Raw genomic sequence first — 21,465 nt, 5'->3', positions numbered from 1 at the left:
AATTATGATAAATGCCTCGCTTGTCTTGCATATCGGGAAGCAAAGTGTTCTACTTAAGTTTTACATGTACATATTTTAAAGGGTAGTCTTTGCGTGTGTGTGTGTGTACACCTTTTAATAAAAATGTCAAAACAATTTTTAAAGATTTTAAACCTCTGTGATCAAAACCTTTCTAAAAATATTAGGGTGTTTCCTTGGCTTATTAGAAGGTAGATAATTAACTTTTTTTGATAACTCATAGTTACTGCCCTTATTAATTGGTTACAGGTCTGCTGGTTTGTCTAGGGGAAAAAAAACTACTTATTTGATTACTGGCTACCCTTATTATGAAGGAAGAGAACCTTGCAAAAAATGATAGACCAATACATTTACGAGACTCCCTATGACCCTGTTTTGATAGTACCCTGCTATATCTCCGACTGTAAAGTCTGTAGGAATGTTAGGTCTGTTCCTCAGTAAGGCATGAACTCACTCCCATCTCCACTCAGCAGAAATAGCACATTTTAATTTCTTTTCTCTTCCTAGTGTTTGACATATCACCATGGAATAAAAAAAGTGATACCAATGCCAAACTTCTTCAACCTATTATTCTCTTTTCCTCTCCCCAGACATAGAAACTCACAAAATCCCTGCGCTTCTATAATGTCATTCTAATCCAGAGATAGCGGCTAAATTATAATAAAATCACAGAAGGAAATTCTATTCCAGTGATGGAGAAATGTGGTAAAAGATACTATTTTGTTAACAGCAATTCTGAGATGATCGGAGTAGAGGCAATCACAAATGGACATGGTATTCTTCTTTTGATTGCTTCTTTGTGTGTATATTAAGAAGCTATTTTACCCTCATATATATAAAGAACTATCTCTGAAATCTTTACCTTTCATATTATTTACATAAAACTTTTCCTCCCTTTTTCTAATTTGTAATACACGAAATGTTTTCTCCATGTTATTCTGTTATCTTGAATTATGTTATCCTGGATCAAGAAATAGCATTCTATCCTTCTCACCAACATGAAACAGAAGTCATATCCTATTGTACAATTGTTAAATGATTATTAAAATCATTGGAGTCAGGTATACTACAGTGTACTTTCATCATCTGGCAGATTATGCTGAATAACAAACCAGATGTTCCATTACTTCACTCCCAACTACTACTTCTCTCCAAGAGGGGTGGGTTTGCACTTTGATATCCTACTTGCACACAGACGTAAAAATCTCTTTCTTCCCCTTAGGAAACTAGCATCTTATTATTCATTTACTACCTTCTCTGGGAAGAGCTTCCTTGATCTCATTTCAGTATTCATTTAGCTCATTACTTCCTGAGGACCAAAAATTACTAGAATGCTTTGTGAGACATAAAACCTGAGATTCCCAAATCTGCATTACTGATGATGGAAAAACCCAAATTAACAATGGAAGGAGCTGTGGTTCGGTGACCTTTCACTAAGCTTTTTTTTTTTTTTTTTCTTCAGTGTTTAGTAACACAGAGGCCTAATCAGCAAAACATGATTTCAGCTTCCTTTAGAAAAATGAGACCTTTAGAGCAAAAGGTGATTTTGAGCAAAAACTACATTTTGGACCCCTAAGCAAAACATTTAGAGAGGTTCCTTTTCCATTAACCATCCCCAGAAAGGACCTCAACCTGCAATGCGCAAGGGGTGGAGAGAGGATGAGTGAGTCCCTGTATTCTTTTTGTTTGTTTGTTTGTTTGTTGTGAGATGGAGTCTCACTCTGTCGAGCAGGCTTGAGTGCAGTGGTGCGATTTCATCTCACTGCAACCTCTGCCTCCTGGGTTCAGCTGTTTCTCCTGCCTCAGTCTCCTGAGTAGCTGGGATTACAGGCACCCCCTACCACACCCAGCTAATTTTTGTATTTTTAGTAGAGATGGGGTTTCGTCATGCTGGCCAGGCTAGTCTCGAACTCCTGATCTCAGGCAATCCACCTGCCTCGGCCTCCCAAAGTGCTGGGATTACAGGCATGAGCCACTGGATCCGGCCCCAGTCCCTGTACTCTTGATAAGATAAAGTGGCCAAAAAAACAAGGTGTTGTCCAAAAACTGAGAGTATAAAAATAAGGGTGAGAGAATGATAGAAACTGGGGCTAGTGCTCCACTTTCACCCTCACCATTGATGACATCTAATTTCAGGTAGTCACAATTGCCTTTCTTTGGAAAGGGTACCTGTCTGGTTAAGATCCAGCTGACAAGCACTTTGTTATAGTCTCTCTACTCTTCTGTATGTTTGAACATTTCTAAAATAAAAAGTTTTTTATAAAAAGTATGTTGACTGGTTCACTGGAAAAGAAGAATGTATAGAAGGCAAAAGAAGTGAAGGATGTCAGTCCAGTCAACTTGGAACTGAAAATCTTGAGCAATCTGCCAAGTCACAATGCAAAAAGAAAGAGAAAGATGGAAAAATGCCAGATGCAAGGAGGGCAGCCCATGGTCCTGCTCAAAGAACTTTTTAGGGTGATGGGAAGGTCCAGAAAAAGGAGGACATGCTGCTGTCTGCATCTTGCCCTCAACAGAGGATTCAGACAGAGCTGCATCAGCTTCAAAAACCAAACACCCATATACTGAGAAGGCATATGCTCTGTTTATTTGACCCGAAGGAAAAAGGGTTTTGCTCACGCTGTCAGACCCATGTATCTATAAACAAGTGGAAACAACAGATGTAAGGCATGGAAAGAAGTCGTGTATAGAAAGAATAAAAATAATATCTGACTGCTTGACTTTCTTTAAAGGTAGTTTAAGTCCTTTTCGGTTAAGGAAATGCCTACTATAGGGCCAGGCGCAGCAGTTCACGCCTGTAATATTAACACTTTGGGAGGCTGAGGTGGGTGGATCACCTGAGGTCAGGAGATCAAGACCATTCTGGTTAACATGATGAAACCCTGTCTCTACTAAAAATACAAAAAATTAGCCGGGCATGGTGGCAGGCACCTGTAGTCCTAGCTACTTGGGAGGCTGAGGCAGGAGAATTGCCTGAACCTGGGAGGCGGAGCTTGCAGTGAGCCGAGATAGCGCCACTGCACTCCAGCCTGGGCGACAGAGAAAGACTCGTCTCAAAAAAAAAAAAAAAAAAAAAAAAAAGAAATGCCTGCCATATTAATGACTTAGTTTATGTAATTAATTAAAACCTGCAATTTTTTTTAAACTTTGAACTTTTTTGACTTGCAGAAAAGTTGCAGCATACAAAGCTTGTATCCTTTATACCACTTCCCTCAATGCTAACCATATGCTTACATAACCATAGCATAATTATCCAGAACAGGAGATTCATATTCATACAATACTATTAATTAAACTACAGGCCTCATTAGAACTTCACCATCTTTTCCACCACTGTCATTTTCTGTTTCAGAATCCTATTCAGGATGATTCCATATTGCATTTAGTTGTTACTTCTCCATAGAGAAGTATTGCCTTCCAGGCCATAACAATTCCTCAGTCTTTCCTTGCCTTTCTTGGGCTTGACGCTTTTGAGGAGAACTGATGAAAATGATTTTGCAGAATATCCTTCAGTTTGTGTTTGTTTAATGAGTTTTTTCTTCCTCCTTCCCTCCCTCTCTCCCTTCCTTTCCTTCCTTCCTTCCTTCCATCTCTCTCTCTCTCTTTCTTTCTTTTTGTACTTTTTGTAGAGACAGGGTTTCACTGTGTAGCCCACGTTGGTCTCAAACTCCTGACTTCAAGTGATCCGACCACCTTGGCCTCCCAAAGTGCTGGGATTACAGGCATGAGCCACCACACATGGTTTGTTTAATGGTTTTTCATGACTGGAATGAGGTTATGTATCTTTAGCAAGAATACTATAAAAAGGATGTTGTGTCTTTCTTTGTATATCATGTAAAGGGGTTCATGATGTCAATATGTCTTATTATGTGATGTTTCATTTGATCACTTGGTTAGGGTGGTATATGCTGGTTTTTCCACTGCAAAGTTACTTAATTTTTCCCTTGGTAGCAAATAAGCATTTTAAGTGAGATATGCTGAGACTACGCAAATTCCGTTTCTCCTCAAATCACTGCCCACTAATTTTAGCATCAATCTGTGAATCTTGTATGTAACAGTTATTACCATGGTATTTCCCCAATGGTGATTCTGTTTTCCACTTTCCTTTTATATGTATTCTTTGGAATTCTACTTCAAGAGTTGTCCCTTCTCTCCTATTTATTCTTAAAATTATTTATATAACTATGGACTTCTGGATATTATTTTATTCTATGGGTGAAAATCCAATGCTATCATTTTTTATCTAGCTGCTCAAATTCCTCTGTCTTTGGCCATTAGGAACACCATTTATGTGGACTCCTATGTCCTTTTGACAAGCCCATATCTTTTTTCTGTGCGTTTCCTTATTTACTGGCACTTTAAGATGTTCCAGGTTTATTTTGTGCTTGCCCTGCCTGAACCCTGGAATCAACTGCTTGCCAGGGTGGCTTTGTTCCTTTTACTGGACAATGATGTTTAGAAACAAGATACAGGTGCTGAGTGAGTTTATTGCTACTGGGCTGTTGGTTTTAGGCCTTATCGACAGAGCTCAGTAATACATGTGTGTATGCTAACCCATTTATATACATACAGCTATATTTCCACATCTGTCTGTGTGTCTGTGTCTGTGTATGTGTGTGTGTATACGTACATTTCAAAACATATGAGTTACTGCTAGCCTGATTCCAATCCAACATCACAGGGTTCATGCTGGCCTTCTCCTTTCTGTATCCATAACTTTTCTCCATAAATGCGATACCTCTACTACCCTCCTTTAACTTAGAAGATAGTTATATTTAATGATAAGCTCTAAAGTCATCCATGGATTGATTTGGAAATGGATTTATTCATTTATAAAATATTAATTTGGCATGTACCATGCTGGAGGCCGTGGGCTCTGGGGTAGAACTCTGGGTGGAACACAAATGAATCTTAGCCCCTGCCCTCAGGTAGTTTATGGGCTACCAGAAAACATATCAAAAGAATACAGAGAGTAAGGACTGTTTGGAGAGACAAACAAATCGCTCTGGGAGTGTAGAGGAAGGAGAAATGTACTCCCATTGCAAAAATAAGGAAAGGCTTCATGGAGAAGCTGTGGATCTGTAAGGATGGGCAGGATATGGATCTGTAAAGATTAGGGGAAAGCACTCAAGGAAATGGGAATAGCTTGAATAAAAGCACAAAAAGGAACAGAAGTAAGGCAAGGCATGCCAAGGAAACAGAAAAGCTGTGTCTGGGGAGGAACTGGGTCCTGTGAGGGAAGCACGTGGGGGCAGCTGGGTCCCAGAGCTCAATGAACAGCTGGCTGCAGTGGAATGTGGCCTTGTCTGGTGGGCCTGGAGAGCCCCTGCAAGTTTGTGAGTAGAGAAGTGACCTGTCAGGAGTGACACAGTGGGACTCAGAGTGGAGGGGGATTTGGGGGATAGAAAAGATCTTTGGAGGAGATAAATATTTGCAAGCTACTGAAATAGTTTAGAGTATCCGACAGGGTCTGAATTGGGGCAAGGGCAAAAGGTGTGAAGAGGAGGGGATGTAAAGAGCATATGAGCATAATCAATTTTGACAACAAATTTTGTAAGAGCAAGAAGAGAGTCAAAGGTAACCTCTGGATTTCAAAAGGAGATATTAAAAACCAGAGCTAGAAACTAGGAGATAAGCAAGACGGTGGGAAAGTGTTCAATAGTCCCCCAAATGCAGAGTTGAGATAGATCACTTTCCTGTGACTATTTCAGTGCTCTGTTGTGAGTGGACAAAAAAGGAGAGAAAAATCAGACTTTATATCAAACAATGCTGTTACTTTTTAGCAGCACTGGAAGTCTTCACCAGAGGAGAAAACCATACTAAGAAGCAAAACGAAATTTCTAGATGTTAATGAAATTGAATTTATCTGTGATTGTGGTTAGCCATTGGCATTGATAATCACCACAGACAGTATTTTCTTTGAAGGTAGATAGTTAGCACTCTCTAAACTAGAAATTGCCCCCATTTTATCCATTATGACTCTGGAGCTTTTACAACAGAACCATATAACTTCAGTCACCAGGGAGTTTTAGAACACTGAAGTTAGAATGGAACCATCACTGCTACTCCATTAATGTTGTATCACTATTCAGATGCAGTTTATCGCAGGGAACAGCTTAAACTCAAATATACTAGCATCTATCCGATCATGACAACACTTCTTAGTTGGTACATAACATATGGGCAGAGGCTGTGCTTGCCGGAGACTATCTGTCTTTCAGGCTTAAGAAGCAATGGCGAGTCAACTGCTGTCGTGCCACAGTCTCTGTTTATCATGTTCTTATCTTTCTTATTAGGAAAGGAAAAGCTAAATGTGTTCATTTGTTTGCAGGGTGATAGACAACTTAATCACGTCATAGGGCAACAGAAAGGATAGAAGTGGAGGGAAAAAGAGCAAGCAACTTTTCTTCTATTCGATTGGGAAGGAGTTTGGAACTGCAGACCCATGGCTATAAGGAAGCCTGGTGTGGATGCCCAGCCTTGCCCCAAAGGGCAATAGGTCCTCGCTGAGTACTCCTGCATCCACTGCTCTCCCATCTTCCCGTTTGTAAAGGTGAGTGACTTCAAGCCTTATTTTAGGCAAAGTATCTCTCCTGCCCCAAAGGCTCTCACAGAACAAAGCTGCTACAATGGTTCCTGAAACAGACACGATTCCCACAGAATCAGAGATAATTTTCATTTCAGAAAAGAAGACAAAGACATTATTTAATTATCCTCTTCAGGACAAAAAAGTACCACGTGGAAGATGGAGGCCAACTATTTCTTCTTCAGGAGAGTCAAAAGAATCACACTCAAGAAGAGGTTCACTACAAAATCTAAGGATGCTCATGGCCAGAATGCATTTCCAGGCAGAGTTTGTGGACACTGAGTTCACAAAGGTGCGGATGAAGACTGTGCGCTGGGCTTCACTAGCACAAAGACGGGCTGATGGTGCAAAGACGAAGAGGAACAGTCCCAGCCATCAGGGAACTCAGCAGCTTAGAAGATACTAAACAGCTACTCCTCCAGGAATTAAGTTCCCTCACTACAAAGCTGCCATATTAAGAAACATCTTTATAAATTAAGGGAAGCAGGGTTGGCAGGATTGAAGGGTCAATGCAAGCACTGAAACACAGTAGCAAGGAATAGGTAGAGGCAGAAACTGTGACGTGGTAATCATCTTCTACCCGTGTGCACTGTCCCCATACCTCCCACGACACACTCTCCCCTCAGTCGCCACTTTCCCTGGTCTCTATGCTCTCAGGTACCCTCTTCTTAGTCCCTCTTTCTTACGTTTAAATGAGGAGTAACATGACACTAGACATCTGTACTTATTTATCAGTTACATGTTATGTTGGTTCCTTTGGTTCTTATGTTACCAATTGATTTCATGATTCTTTTGTTTTTAAGTTTCTAGTTAGGAAATTGAAGGCTCTGTCACTGCTATAGGCATTTCAAGCTTGGCCATTAGGCTCTGTATATTGACAGAGATGAGAAAGACTGCTATAGGTACATTTTTAGTTCTCTTAAAAAAAACGGGTAAAAGACGTGGGGTAGAAGAATTAGAAGCAATGCAGAGTCCGTGTTTTTTTCTTTCTCCTAAGGTTATGGCTCGTGTCCCAAGTTGTTGGAAAGGAACCTCTGGTTGCAGCAGGACTGACGGTACAATTTGCAAGCCCAGTGTGAAATGAAAATGCAGGGCCCCTTGATCAAAAATTATAAAGAATCTCAAGACGGCGCCAGCAGAGCGTTAAAGCAAGCCCCAAGTCCCAGGCGCTGCACAGCCTCGCTCTTCTGCAGTTCAGCTCTTCCTTTTACGTTCCTCTTCTGGCTACCTCATTTATCCTTCCGTAAACCTTCACTGATGAGAGATGTGGTAGCCCAAGCAAGTCTATCATTCTTGCAACTAAAATGAACCACACACTTAGGACACCACAGGTCTCCCACTGTCATTTCTTCCTCTTACCTTGTACCATCTAAAAATTGCAGGGATGTATTAAAATGCTTTCTACTCCATGTTATTTTAAGTAATATTTAATTAGGTTTTTATGCTTTAATATGATGTCTGATGTTCTGGATCGTATCCTCTGATTTTTTTTCTACTATACTAAAGTTCCTGACACTAGCTTAGGAGGATGGACTGCATCCCCTTCATCAGAAGCCTTTGTCTTCCTTCTGCCTAAACTTCTGTCCCAGGCTCAACAATCCTCCCGTGCAGTCTCCTTCCGTAATCTCCCCTTCTGGAGAATAAAAAGAACTTTGTAAAAGTACTTTAGAAATAAGCCGGGCACGGTGGCTCATGCCTGTAATCCCACCACTTTGGGAGGCCCAGACGGGTGGGTCACCTGAGGTCAGGAATTCGACACCAGCCTGGCCAACGTGGTGAAACGCCATCTCTACTAAAAAAAAAAAAACTACAAAAATTAGTTGGGCATGATAGCTGGTAATCCCAGCTACTCGGGAGGCTGAGGCAGGAGAATTGTTTGAACCCGGGAGGCGGAGGTTGCAGTGAGCCGAGATGGTGCCACTGTACTCCAGCCTGGGTAACAAGAGTAAAACTCCGTCTCAAAAGAAAAAAAGTACTTTAGAAATAATTTTCTGATTTGCATACTACTTTGAATAGTATTTTTGCCTGCTTTCTTTGCCCAAATTTTTGTAAGAAAAAACATCATGCAAATAAAAGGTACTCAATTCTTACTTTCACAACAGGGACAGTATCTTTCTCCTATTCTCAGATCTTCATTGCTTACCTTTTACATTAGTTCCTCGATGGTTTATAAGTTTTTGTTATCTTGATTTTTTTTTGATATCTTGTAATCTTTTTATATCACCTAATTTGAACTGGAATGGAAGGATGTCATCATGTGGGGAAAAATATTATAAAATACTTTCAAAGAAACTAAGTTTCATTGATCTCAAGATTATGCAGTACCTCAAACTAAGGTGAACAAAGTATTGCTTCGTTAACAGGGACTTGGAGTCAGTTAAGTGCTTTAATAAGTAGATAAGGCTTATTTGCAATTAGCATATTGATTGTTTACATATAAATGAGAGCTTCTAAAGTGCTTGAGGGGAGCAGGAAAATAGCTTGTTAAGAGTTTTAAATGCCCCCCTTAGAGATCATTCATCTCTATACTAATAGACACTATCTTTGAACCAAGTCTTTGCTAGTCCAAGGAGATATCAACCAAAAAGCTAAAATCACTATACATTTCAAATAAGTACAATTAATTAATGATCTTTATTTTTGGAACAATGTTACCAAAAGTCCCTTTAGAGTGGGTTCACTTGATGGACAAACAATTGAAAAGACAATCAGATACAGAACTAGTTTCACACCAGCCATGGTGATCTCTCGTATCTCCATTTTAAGGAAAACGACCAAATTTCACAAGTTTTGTTCACAGCTGACTGAACCAGGTAGAAGGACCCAACCCAAGGAAAGCCCGTGGTCTCTGTATGACACAGATGGGCTTGAAAAATGAGCTTGGTCTGTCAGCTTCTGACCCTCCCAAGTTTATCTGGAAACACAGAGAAACAGATACAGTTAGCTGTGGCAGCAGAACCTAAAAGACAGCAACACAGAAGACAGGCCAAGGGAGGGGATGAGCCACATTCGAAAGCCAAGAAACTAAGAAATTTCTATGAGGAGATAGAGATGTGGAGAGAAAGAAAGAAAGAGAAAAGAAGGAAGCAAGTAAGGAAGGAGGGAAAGAGTGGGGAAGGAAGGAAGAAAAGAAAGGGACACACACATAGCCACACAGGTAAGACAGATGATAGATGGAATCTGCGCCCCTTGGAGGGAGGGGTTCGCCCCTATATTTTCCCTGGTTGGCTCTTTCTACTCAGAGCCCGCCCATGAGCATCCTTAGAGCCAACTTCTTTGTCCTTTGAGGTAAACTGGGGCGCTGTTGTTCCTTACTCTGTAACTTGCTGTCAAGAGACTAAAACACCCAAACCATCTTCCAAATAGGAACAAGGGGTGGGGACAGGGCAGGATGGGGAGACATCCAACACGTAATGCATTTTACACTGAAAAGCCTCCTTCTCATGCACGTGAATTTGCTTAAATATTTCCAAATTTTCACCAAGACGGCACCACAAAAACGTCTTTTTCTGGGCTTCTCAAGGCCTATATCCTGAGAGTGAGTAAAGCTGGCGGGGCGGCTACGCTGTTTGGGCCTGATGCCAGCAACATGGTGGAGTCTGTCACACTCCTTTGATGTTCACAGTCAGGACAGCTTCTGCCTGCTAAATATTTATTTAATCCAATTTGGCCAATCAAACTTCAGGTGTAGTAAATGATTACAGTAACAGGCAGCTCGTAACCCAGAGAACCCTTCCGCTTCCTGAGGTCAGCCTGGGGCTTTGTTTGAAAACCAGGAGTAGCCCAGCAGGAAAGAGGCATCCCAAAGTAAAAGGATAGGGTGTGGGAGTGTGTCTGAGTGCATGGGATTATGGGTGTGACTGTGTTATGGTGAACGTGTGTGAATGTGTATATCTGAGTGTATGTGATTCAGTGTGTGACTGTGCATGAATGTGTGTGAATGAGTGTGTGAGTGCATGGGATTGTGACTGTGTGTGTTATGTGTGAATGTGTATATCTGTGAGTGTATGTGATTATGAGTGTGTGACTATGTGAATGAGTGTGTGAATGTATATGAATGTGTGTGGGACTGTGACATTGTGTGAATTTGTGTGTCAATGTGTGAACATATGAATGTGTGAATGAGTGTGTTGTGTGTGAATATGTGTATGGGTGAATGTCATGTGTGAGTATGAATGTGTGAATGTGTTTATGAATATTTGTGAGTGCGTGTCTGAGTATATGTGAATGTGTGTGTGTGATGTATTTATGAATATGTGAATGTATATGCACGTGTGAATGTAAAAGTGTGTGTGACTATGGGGGGGCGTGTGTGAGTGAACATGAATGTGCATACTTGTGAGTGTGTTGAGGAGGGAGAGAAAAGGGGGAAAAGGAGAAAAATAAAATGGAAATGAGAGGGTGTGTGAAAATGTGGCAATTCTCTTCTCAACTGGAAATAAAGATTAACATGTGCAAAAAACAACCCTGACCCGAGTTTTCAGCTGTGCATGCGGCGGTGATGTCATTCTCCATTAATCAGGAAGCAGATGCTCCTGGCTGCCTTCTCTCCCATCGCCCCCTCAGAAAGAGGGTGAGGATGTCCACGGGGCTCTTCAGCTCTTATTTCTACCCCCATCGAAAGGCCAATATGAACCATGTGGCTGTCTCCACCCCTGACTTCAAAAGCATGTGTAGTTAAGGGACTTCAGCTTTCCAAAGGAGTACTCCTCAAGGGAGTAAGGAAAAAACCAAACTCGACCACTAAAGCATTCTTCCCTAAATGTCAACGAAATCTGGTGGGTTGCTGATGTTGTTTTTCTAAACCTCTTTGCCCTAACAACACTTTATAACATACATGGAGTGCAAGATTCTCTTTTTGCAGAGAGAAAATAAACCCTAAGGCATAGAGTAATTTTCTGCTTGTTGAATCTTGTGCCTGGTTTGTTTCAACAAAGCCAGGTTTCCTTAGCATCACCTTGTCTAATCTACACAACAGGCACTTCCATGAGAGTATAACCATGTTTAGCAAAAGATATCAGTTTGCCAGCTACTTAATGTCTTGGGCAACGTACGGCTGCCAATATCCACTCAATTAGAAGGTATTAATCATCCATTTTACTGCTCTCCCCAACTGCCCATCACCCCCCTTCCTCAGCAAGGCACAGAGCACAGCCGACTTCTCATGTAATTCAGCCTTCCAGGCAGATGCAGTTACATGGCAACCATCAAGACACCTCTCTTTTTTTCCGGACTGATATTCTATTAATCCTTACAAGTTTATTAGTTCTGACTCATAACAATCCATCAGCCATAAGTGCAATAAATGATGCTTGGAAATTAATACCCACGTTTCAGCAGAGAAGGTTTTATATATTAAATTATCTTTAAAGTTATAAATAAATAACATACGTGAAATAGATTTAAGCAATAAAAATATATTCAGCAAACAATACCCAGTAAGCTTAATATTCACCAAGCTGAAGCTACTTGGGCAGTATCTTAATAAGCCCTCAACTCCCTGCCCTCCTTCTCTTCCCTGGTAAAATCATAAATCCATCACATCAAATATTGGGTTTGTTTCTTTCTTGGAAGAAAAATAGGGCTTCCTTTATCTAACACTTATCCTCAGTGTTTCAAGTGTTTCAGCTGTTCTAGGGTTTTTTTGTTGTTGTTGTTTTTGTGTTGTTTTGTTTTTTTTTGGTTTGGTTTGGTTTTTGCTTGTTGTGGGGTTTTAGATTTTAAATTTTTTATAATTTATTTTTGTGCTTTCTGCTATTTTTTTCCAGCTTCCTTAAAGCATAATCGGCATATAAAAATTGCATACATTTAAGGTGCACAATATGATGTTTTGATATATGTATACATTGCAAAATAATTATCACAAGCTCATTAACATATCCATCACCTCACATAGTTACCCTTTATTTTCTATGTGGTGAGAACTATTAAGGTCTACTCTCTTAGCAATTTCAAGTATACAATACAGTATTACTGATTGTCCTTACCATATTGTACATTAGATCCCTGGAACTTATCTATCCAGCATAACTAAAACTTTGTACCCTTCGACCAGCATCTCCTCATTTTCCCCACCTCCCAGCTTCTGATAACCATCATTCTACTCTATCTGAGTTCAACATTTTTAGATTCCACGTATAAATAACATCATGCAGTATCTGTCTTTCTCTGCTTGGCTTATTACATTTAGCATAACGTCCTCCAGCTACCCCCATGTTGTCACAAATTGTGGGATTTCGTTCTCTTTAGAGGTTGAATAATATTCCATTGTTTATACACGTGTGTACACACACACCACATATACACACGACATTTTAAAATTCATTCATCAGTTGATGGATACTTAAGCTGATTTCATATCTTGGCTATTGTGAATAATGCTGCAATTAACACAGGAGTGCAAACATCTTTTTGACATACACATTTCCTTTAGACACATATCCAGAAGCAAAGTGGGATTGCTGGATCATATGGTAGTCCTATTTTTAATTTTTTTGAGGGACCTCTATACTGTTTTTCATAATAGCTGTACCAATTTACATACTCACCAATATTGTTCTAAAAGAATTCAGAAATTTTCTGAGATACCTTCTTTTTTTGTGTGCACACACTTGTAGTTCCACCTACTTGGAAGGCCGAGGCAGGAGGATCACCTGAAGCCAAGAGTTCAAGGCTGCAGTGTGCTATGATCGCACCTGTGAATAGCCATTGCACTCCAGCCTGGGTAACATGGTGAGACCCTGTCTCTAAAAAAAAAAGTTGAAAAAAATACCTGAGATATATTTGTTTGCCCTTACCTCCTCCTCTTTATCTTTTCCCCAACTCCTCAACAAAGCCACCTAAATAGCATTTAAAAAGTGACCCCACTGAAAGAAAGTCCTGTTTAAATCACGGCTTCAGTAGAGCTTTTCAAGAACCAAAGCCATTAGAAATTCATCTTGCTCAGGGGAGGCAAGAGACTGAATTCAGGAGCCAGGAGTTTACTTTGCTACATAATGAAAACAAGGGAGAGTCAAGTTTCTACCCAGTGTCAAACAACTCTATGACATTCCATCAAAATAAGTCAGAAAACATCTGCTAATTTTTACTTTTGTTTTTCAAAAAAGAAAGGGCTCATAGTGCTATTTGCCCACCTGTCTTTCTTGCTAGCCAAATTTTCTAAAAGTTACACTCAAATTAAAAGTTTTATAGTGATACTTTTCTTTCAGTAATGAATTAAATCTGTATAATTTTATCGAATGTCACCCCTCATGGAAATGTGATTGTTGCATTGTTGTTACCTATAATGAAATCCTTTATTCTTAACCTCCTTCATAGATTCAATGCACAACAACAAAACACCACAAGATTTCATGTCACTGATGATGTAAAGTGAATTAAGGGTTAGTGGCAGAAGTCTGGTGTAGCCAATGATCTAGCAAAGGAGTTTTTTTTTTTTTTTTTTTTGAGATGGAGTCTTGCTCTGTCACCTGGGATAGACTGTGGTGGTGTGATCTCAGCTCACTGCAACCTCCGCCTCCCAGGTTCAAGGGATTCTCTTGCCTCAGCCTCCAGAGTAGCTGGGATTACAGGCACCTACCACCACACTTGGCTAATTTTTGTGTTTTTTGGTAGAGACAGAGTTTCACCACGTTGGCTAGGCTGGTCTTGAACTCCTGGCCTCAAGTGATCTGCCTGCCTCAGCCTCCCAAAGTGCTGGGATCGCAGGTATGAGCCACTGCGCCTGCCCAGCAAAGGGTATTTTTATTACCCTCAGAGGCAACGAAAGCAGAAACTCCACTTTTGGCTGTCCCTTCTCCAGTTCTGGTGGCCCTTCTCTAATGTGTGTCTTCTTCTTAGGCTTATCTGCACACAGACGTGCTTTCTGCTTATGAATTTAGGAGAGCTACATCCATAAATTACATCACACCTTTCCTGCCTACATGCGATTTCCCTAGACTTCAAAATTTTACAAACCAGACAGATCAAGATGCACAGGTTTACACTCGATGTCCTTTGCTGGATTCTGAGGCCAAAAAGACTAACACTGATTTAGTGGCTGTCTGCCAGGTGAAAGCATTGCTTTGATCCATATACCCAGTGCTCCTATTTTCCCTGCCTCCATGCCAATGTGTACATATTTACATTCCTACTAAGTCTGGGCACCAAGGGCTATGAGTGGCCCTCAAGGCAGAAAGATTTTAAAATATAAGCAATGATATATTCTGAAATTACAATAGCAAACGTTTTGAAGTGCTCTTAGTTCTTGGGTAGATGATCAATACTAGGGACTGGGAGAGAGGAAACAGCAATGCTAAGCCCTGGGCCTCAAGCGCACAGGGTATCCTACAAGTCGGGGAGACCCTACCGACCATCTAGCCTGACTCCACCAGTTCACAGAAAACGACACTAAGATCCAGAGTCATGAAGTGATTGGCTCAAGGTCACAAAGCCAGTATGAGGCAGGCTAAGGCCAGAACCTGGGCCTACTATCAGTTAGTAAGGCTTTTTACACTCATTCAAGCCACCTCTAGATCAGACAATCAGAAAACACAATGACATTCTAATACCCATACGACGTCAGCACATAACATATAATAGTGCCTGAGTGATGAGATCTGATAGGCTTGTGGGAGTGGAGTGGTGGTGGTTATGAAAGAGGGTGAACTCTTTTAATAGCCTGCTGCATTCTGAAAAAATGGCACAGTTTCATTTTGCCTCAAGGATTACATAATGGATCAAGATAAAACTCTAAATTAAAAAAAAATGGATAATTCAAGTCAATGGAGGCAATTTTTTCCCTGATACAGGTGTTTTAAAGATATGGATATTGGCCGGGTGTGGTGGCTCACGCCTGTAATCCCAGCACTTTGGGAGGCTGAGGCAGGTGGATCATGAGGTTAAGAGATCGAGACCATCCTGGCTAACACAGTGAAACCCCGTCTCTACTAAAAACACAAAAAAATTAGCCAGGCGTGGTGACCGGCGCCTGTAGTCCCAGCTACTCGGGAGGCTGAAGCAGGAGAACGGCGTGAACCCGGGAGGCAGAGCTTGCAGTGAGCCGAGATTGCGCCACTGCACTCCAGCCTGGGCGACAAAGCGAGACTCCATCTCAAAAAAAAAAAAAAAAAAAAAAAAAGAAGATATGGATATTATATGTATTGTAATTATAAAAACGAGACTAATTTTAATGTTCAACCAACAGTACTCATAGTGCCTACCCAGTGCACAATCACCTTTCAATATACACAAACCCAATTAATGCAATGTGTGGTAATCTATAGTCTTTCCCAGATGCAATTCTGCTAATAACCTTTTATAACTCTCGATGCATATATGTCTGAAGACAGCTCAGTGACCAGTCATCCTTCCCCACTCTGCGTATTGTGAAGACTGGCTTTTCATTTAAGTCTGCGGTCTACAAACAGCTTCATTTCTTCCCCTTCGTGAACACATGATACCTCTATTTGAGAAGACCTATAGCTGTATCACTGACTCTGCAGCTCTTCATTCTCTACATCTCATCTGAGGCTACCTCTTTAATGATTGTATGTACTTCTTCCTTTCACACTGCCACGGACCCTGATATTCCCATACCTCTTGTATAAACTATTATTACAAAAACCTTTTAATTATTCTCACTTCTCCTCATTCTTGACAGAGGCATCAGAATTATCACTCTAGAGTCCAACTCTAGATGTCATTAAGTTGCTCAGAAATCTTCCATGGCTCCCCACGGCTAATAGAGTCTAAGCTTCTTAGCATGATGTTCCAGGTTCTCCAAAACATGGCTCTGTCTGGTTTACTGCCTGAGGCCCAATCTTCTGGGCACTCCTTGGATTCCCGCCGTGTTTCTTTCTGCCTACTGATCTCGGTGCCTAGAATGCCCTTTCCGTTCATTCTCGTCCCCCACCTCCCCTGGTCAGCTCTCTCTGTTCTCCAAGATCCAAGCTCAAAACCCTATTCTCAACAAGGGGGTCTTTGCTGTTAAAATTTAATCTCTTCTCTCCTGTCCTTCCATAGCACCTTGTTAAATATCTCCAATGACAGCTCTCAATACATTGTTATTTGTGATTTTTCTCCATTCAACTATACATTCTGTGAGGGCCAGGATACCTCCTCTATCTCTGAACAAGGCATAGTACAGTGTTTTGTGCATAGGAGGTTCTCAATAGACACTTGTTGAAACCAGTTTTGTACCTCCACATGCCAAGTAATTTGTCAGTGCCCTAATTTTCCAGCTGCCATAGCTCTTTTGCATTGTTTCAAATTGTTTTTTAGGTGTATCCTTACAGTCTTCCTTTCTTCTCCTCTCCACTACCCCCACCACCAATACTGCTTTGTGGTTACTTCAGTTAACTCACTAGGAACAGTATTTATATTTATTATACACTTGTATTGGGGAAGCTTGTTTTCTCTACGTGTATCCTACCCAATCTATGTCATATCTGTACACTATGTAAAGATTTAACAGGGCACCTAAAGATTGATTGGAATCTGAACTCACTTCCTGGTTATGTGACTTTAAACGAAGTGCTTAATTGCTTTGAGTCTTGGTTTCCTCACCAGTAGAAAGGGATAATAATAATTCCTCAATTCTGTGATGACTACTTTGGCAATAATATGAGAAAGTCATCTGGCACAGAGAAGACATTCAATAAACAGTATGTGGTACATTTTAGACCAGGCCAAAGAAAGCTGAGAAAGGAAGAAAATTGTTCCCAAAATCTGTGCTAGCTGCTTCATGAATGAGCCCTGACACTCATCTTCAAAACCTGGCTCCTTTCTTGGGACCCCACTTGGCTTCTCCCCAGCACACTGAATTCCTGAATAATTTGATGTCTATGCCATTACTTATCCCTCTTCACATACACAATATGACGCAATACCTGGCACATACCACCCTTCACTCTAAGAGCAGACTGCAACTCACACTGCATTTTTCCATGTCCCAGCACATGGAGACATTAACACCAGGGAGTTGTTGTTCATTAAGATTCACTTGTATAACTTAGGAGTTGGTTCAATTTTCAGATTTTGTTATTAATGATATTGTCCTATAATCTATGTTAAATATAGATCACAAGTGATGCTGATGAATGGGCTGGATCTCTCATTTATGTTCGTTCAATTTACAATCATAAATTAAAATGTTCAAATGTTCTCCACCTCTACAATGTAGATTTGGTCTAGGATTTCATTATGATGACTTAGTACTCTTAGTTTTCATAAGAACATGCTGCTTTTTAAAATTTGTTTTCTCTTTTTAGACTTAGCTGTACATTATTGGCAACACATACTGCCCAGATTATGGAATTTGGTAATAAATCATGTTTTTACTATCTTTGAAAATTCTTTTCAGGGTGGAAGATTTTCTAGCCTTAGTTATATGTGTTTAATCCTGGTTTTACTACAGTATTATACAAATTCTGCAAAATGATCCATGGACTCATTCGTTGACGTGTATCAATGTAAGTTTCTGAAACAAAGTCATCAATATGCGAGACAGGTTAATGCTTTAGTTACATAGCTTTCAAGAGTACTTATGTTTATTAAGAAGTTTTCTTTTTAAGGGTCATGTTGTAGCCTAATTCTGGTGTGCAAAACTAGGATACCAAGTTAATAATCCTAATTTGTTGTTGGTGGTGGTGTTGGTGGTATTGGGAGTGGTTTTTTTCAGGGTTGGGGGAAGATTCTGGGGACAGTAAGAATGATAGTAATGACTAGACATCAACTAAAATGTACATGTATGTGTTCAAGCATGTGTTGAGTACGTATGTGTGTTTAGGGGGATGGATACATGCTAAACCTTGTTAGGAGCAAGACATACAGCGACGATCAGCCTTGGGCCTGATGGTCTAATATGCTCTTATATTTCAGCAGGATTACATATAACTGAAGGAATTACACAGTCTTCTCTTACTTCACATTAGAAACCTTTAATACCAAGCCAGGCACAAAGGCTCACACCTATAATCCCAACACTTTGGGAGGTCGAGGTGGGTGGATCACCTGAAGTCAGGAGTTCGAGACCAGCCTGGCCAACATAGTGAAACCTCATCTCTACTAAAAATACAAAACATTAGCCGGGCATGGTGGCAGGCGCCTGTGATCCCAGTTACCCCAGAGACTGAGGCAGGACAATCGCTTGAACCAGGAGGCGGAGGTTGCAGTGAACTGAGATCGCACCACTATACTCCAGCCTAGGCAACAAGAGAAAAACTCTATTTAAAAAAAAAAAAAAAAAAGCAAGCAAGCAAGAAACCTTTAATACCAGAACAAAGAGCCATAATATCGAGAACACAACCCAGAAGATTTTATTACATTAATAGCCCAGCTAAGAGATTTAGGAGTCCATGCCCACTTACAGCGTCATGTCATTAAAGCCGATGAACCCAGGGTAGACAGACACCTTGCTATTTTCTATCCTGTGCCCTGCTACAAACATGTGGCCTGGAACCACTTTGTGATTACTGCAGTAAGTTCTCTGTGATTAATGTAGACATAACACTGTCCAGAGAAACTGGAGCAGACACATCTTATCTGAGAGCCACTGCTCTATGACACGGCCAGGAGGTCACTGGGCCCCCTTTGTTTTAGGCTGTATATTACTTAAATCAGTCATCAGAAAGATGATTTAAATCAACCTTCAAGAAGATAAAATTTCATTACTATTTTTTTTTTTTTGCCAAACTATGTTCCTAGTGTCTATACTCCTAATATTAATTATAAACAACTCAGATTTATAGTTTTTCTATGATTAGGTACATTTTATATGTGTAAACTATGTAGAAACACATGTTTGAGCAGTTACATTAGAAAACTGAATTGCGATTTGGTCCTTTTATTCCCCAAAGCTAAATAAAGCCGATATCTGTGAAGTCACAAAGAGACAAACCATTTTCAGGTTGACAGGTTAATTTGGGCAACATTTTCTGCTCTGCTCTATTAGAACAGTCATCATAACTCAAAACAACTGATATCACATTTTTGCAGGATAAAATGTTTATAGAGATTATGTTTGTATTTTGAATGTTTTTCTTCAACAAAAGTCATATAATTTTAAACAAAAATGTACAATCAAAATTTATTTCATTTACATATGTGAAATGGGGGTGCTGACAAAAATTTAAAAGAATGTTTCACCTAAAATAAAAAGATTTCTCCAAAATAAAAAAACTTAAAATATAGGATTGTTTCGAACAGCGCCTCCCCCTTCTAATCATATAAGTTTGAAGATGAGAATGTTGCTTCTCATAGAAGAAATAAAGTTCATAATCTTTCCAGCATCCAGATGTAAAACAAGATATTGGTGAAGACAGCCACGATTGACAGGAAAAGAATAAAGAGGGCCCACAGTTGTTGGTGCCTGGAGACAGACTTGAGAGGGGTCACAAATGGCCAGAGGCTGGAAAAATAAAATGTCTATGATTTGAAAATAGAGAAAAGAAGTAGAGAAGAAACAGAGTATTAGAGAAGAATAAGAAGCCCATGTAATTGGAGCCCTAGGGTGGGAGGTGGGTTATGGGGGATGGACACACATGAGGTTGGTTTAGGCTTAAGAAGATAAGCTTACTGCAGCATTCCTGGAATTCCAGGGAGTGGCCAGCTCTGGATCCAAGTGATTGCATACATAATCATTTTGGCTAAAATGCGAATAGAAAGAACCAGGATGAAGAGTTTGCTTCTTGACCTGGATGTGTATCAACTTGAATTCAACGCCTACACTGAATGTACATGGATTTACCTGTTTGGAATATGTACAATGGAGATCCTCTTGCAGTAGCAGATTTTGTATGCTAAATACCACCTTCCTGATACCACGATCTGTTGATTATCCACTATAAAACATCTGGAATACAATATGGTAACTTAAGGTTGGGTTGTGTGCCCAAAGACAACTTTTTTTTTTTTTTTTTTTTTTCTGAGATGGAGTCCTGCTCTGTCACCCAGGCTGGAGTGCAATGGCGCAATCTCAGCTCACTGTAACCTCCGCCTCCCGGGTTCAAGTGGTTCTTCTGCCTCAGCCTCCCGGGTAGCTGGGACTACAGGCATGTGCCACCACACCCGACTAGTATTTTGTAATTTTAGCAGAGAGGGGATTTCACCATGTTAGCCAGGATGGTCTCAATCTCCTGACCTTGCGATCCGCCCGCCTCAGCCTCCCAAAGTGCTGGGATTACAGGCAAAGCCACTGCGCCCGGCCTAAAGACAACATTTTAAAACGGAAAATTCCACCCCCTAAACCCTCCAAAGGCAATTTCCAAGAAGTTCTGATAGAAGGTCTGTTGACTCTCCCAGACTTCCCTTTCTCCTTATTTACTTGGCCTATTAAGGAAAAATGAGCTTCTCTTCTTTTTTAAATTATAGGTTCTCAATTAAGACTGAATTATTCCAAAGCAAACAACTCTTCCTATTTGTGCGGATTCTTTGAATTATCATTTTATGTGCTTCTGATGAATTCAGATGTTTAAATGACTTCCAGCAACACACTGCTGTGACTGTCTAAAACTTTAAGAAACTTTTTTTTTTTTTTTTTTTTTTTTTAAAGATTTATCCTTATACCTGGAAGTTTCATATTTGGTATTAGGGAATAATTACTGCTGGATGCCAACATCTCTTTTAAAATAGCCAAACATTTATACTTAATATGAAAACCAAACCACAGACAAGCTGCCAGCATATTCCACAACACTGTATTCTTTCAGCTATAAAATCAAAGGTTTAATTGCATGAAAATATTCAAATATTAATAAATCATGTTAACTTTAAACTAGGTTCACAAACTTTGTTTCACTGATTTTAAGTAGCCTGACATAGGATAGATATTTAATACATTTGTCCAATGTGTATTTTTTCCCACGATTAATAAAACCAAATTA

The 21,465-nt window shown here is 40.1% G+C and overlaps 2 protein-coding genes and 1 long non-coding RNA gene across 7 annotated transcripts in view; 1 reads left to right on the top strand and 2 right to left on the bottom strand.

Moving 5' to 3' along the window:
• Positions 1 to 21,465, bottom strand: part of MAML3 (mastermind like transcriptional coactivator 3) — a 436,667-nt gene that overhangs the window by 207,548 nt on the left and 207,654 nt on the right. The gene's annotated exons all lie outside the window — the stretch shown is intronic.
• NDUFC1 (NADH:ubiquinone oxidoreductase subunit C1) overlaps positions 1 to 21,465 on the bottom strand; it is an 829,703-nt gene that overhangs the window by 628,175 nt on the left and 180,063 nt on the right. Inside the window, exon 1 of one of the 5 annotated variants that reach the window (XM_050790279.1) lies at positions 7,758 to 7,767. The exons of the other annotated variants lie outside the window; for them this stretch is intronic. The gene's annotated coding sequence lies outside the window, so the exon portion shown is untranslated. Of the gene's footprint in view, positions 1 to 7,757; positions 7,768 to 21,465 lie in introns of those variants that run through there. 5 annotated transcript variants of the gene reach the window in all.
• LOC126954631 (uncharacterized) lies at positions 5,337 to 8,122 on the top strand. The gene is made up of 2 exons (XR_007725670.1): positions 5,337 to 6,571; positions 7,602 to 8,122. It is a non-coding gene; the product is annotated as an uncharacterized LOC126954631 (long non-coding RNA).

The sequence above is a fragment of the Macaca thibetana genome, chromosome 5, assembly GCF_024542745.1.
Source record: "Macaca thibetana thibetana isolate TM-01 chromosome 5, ASM2454274v1, whole genome shotgun sequence".
Taxonomy (NCBI): Eukaryota; Metazoa; Chordata; class Mammalia; order Primates; family Cercopithecidae; genus Macaca; species Macaca thibetana.
The sequence above is the reverse complement of the archived record's forward strand: the minus strand, read 5'-3'. Positions and strand labels throughout refer to the sequence as shown.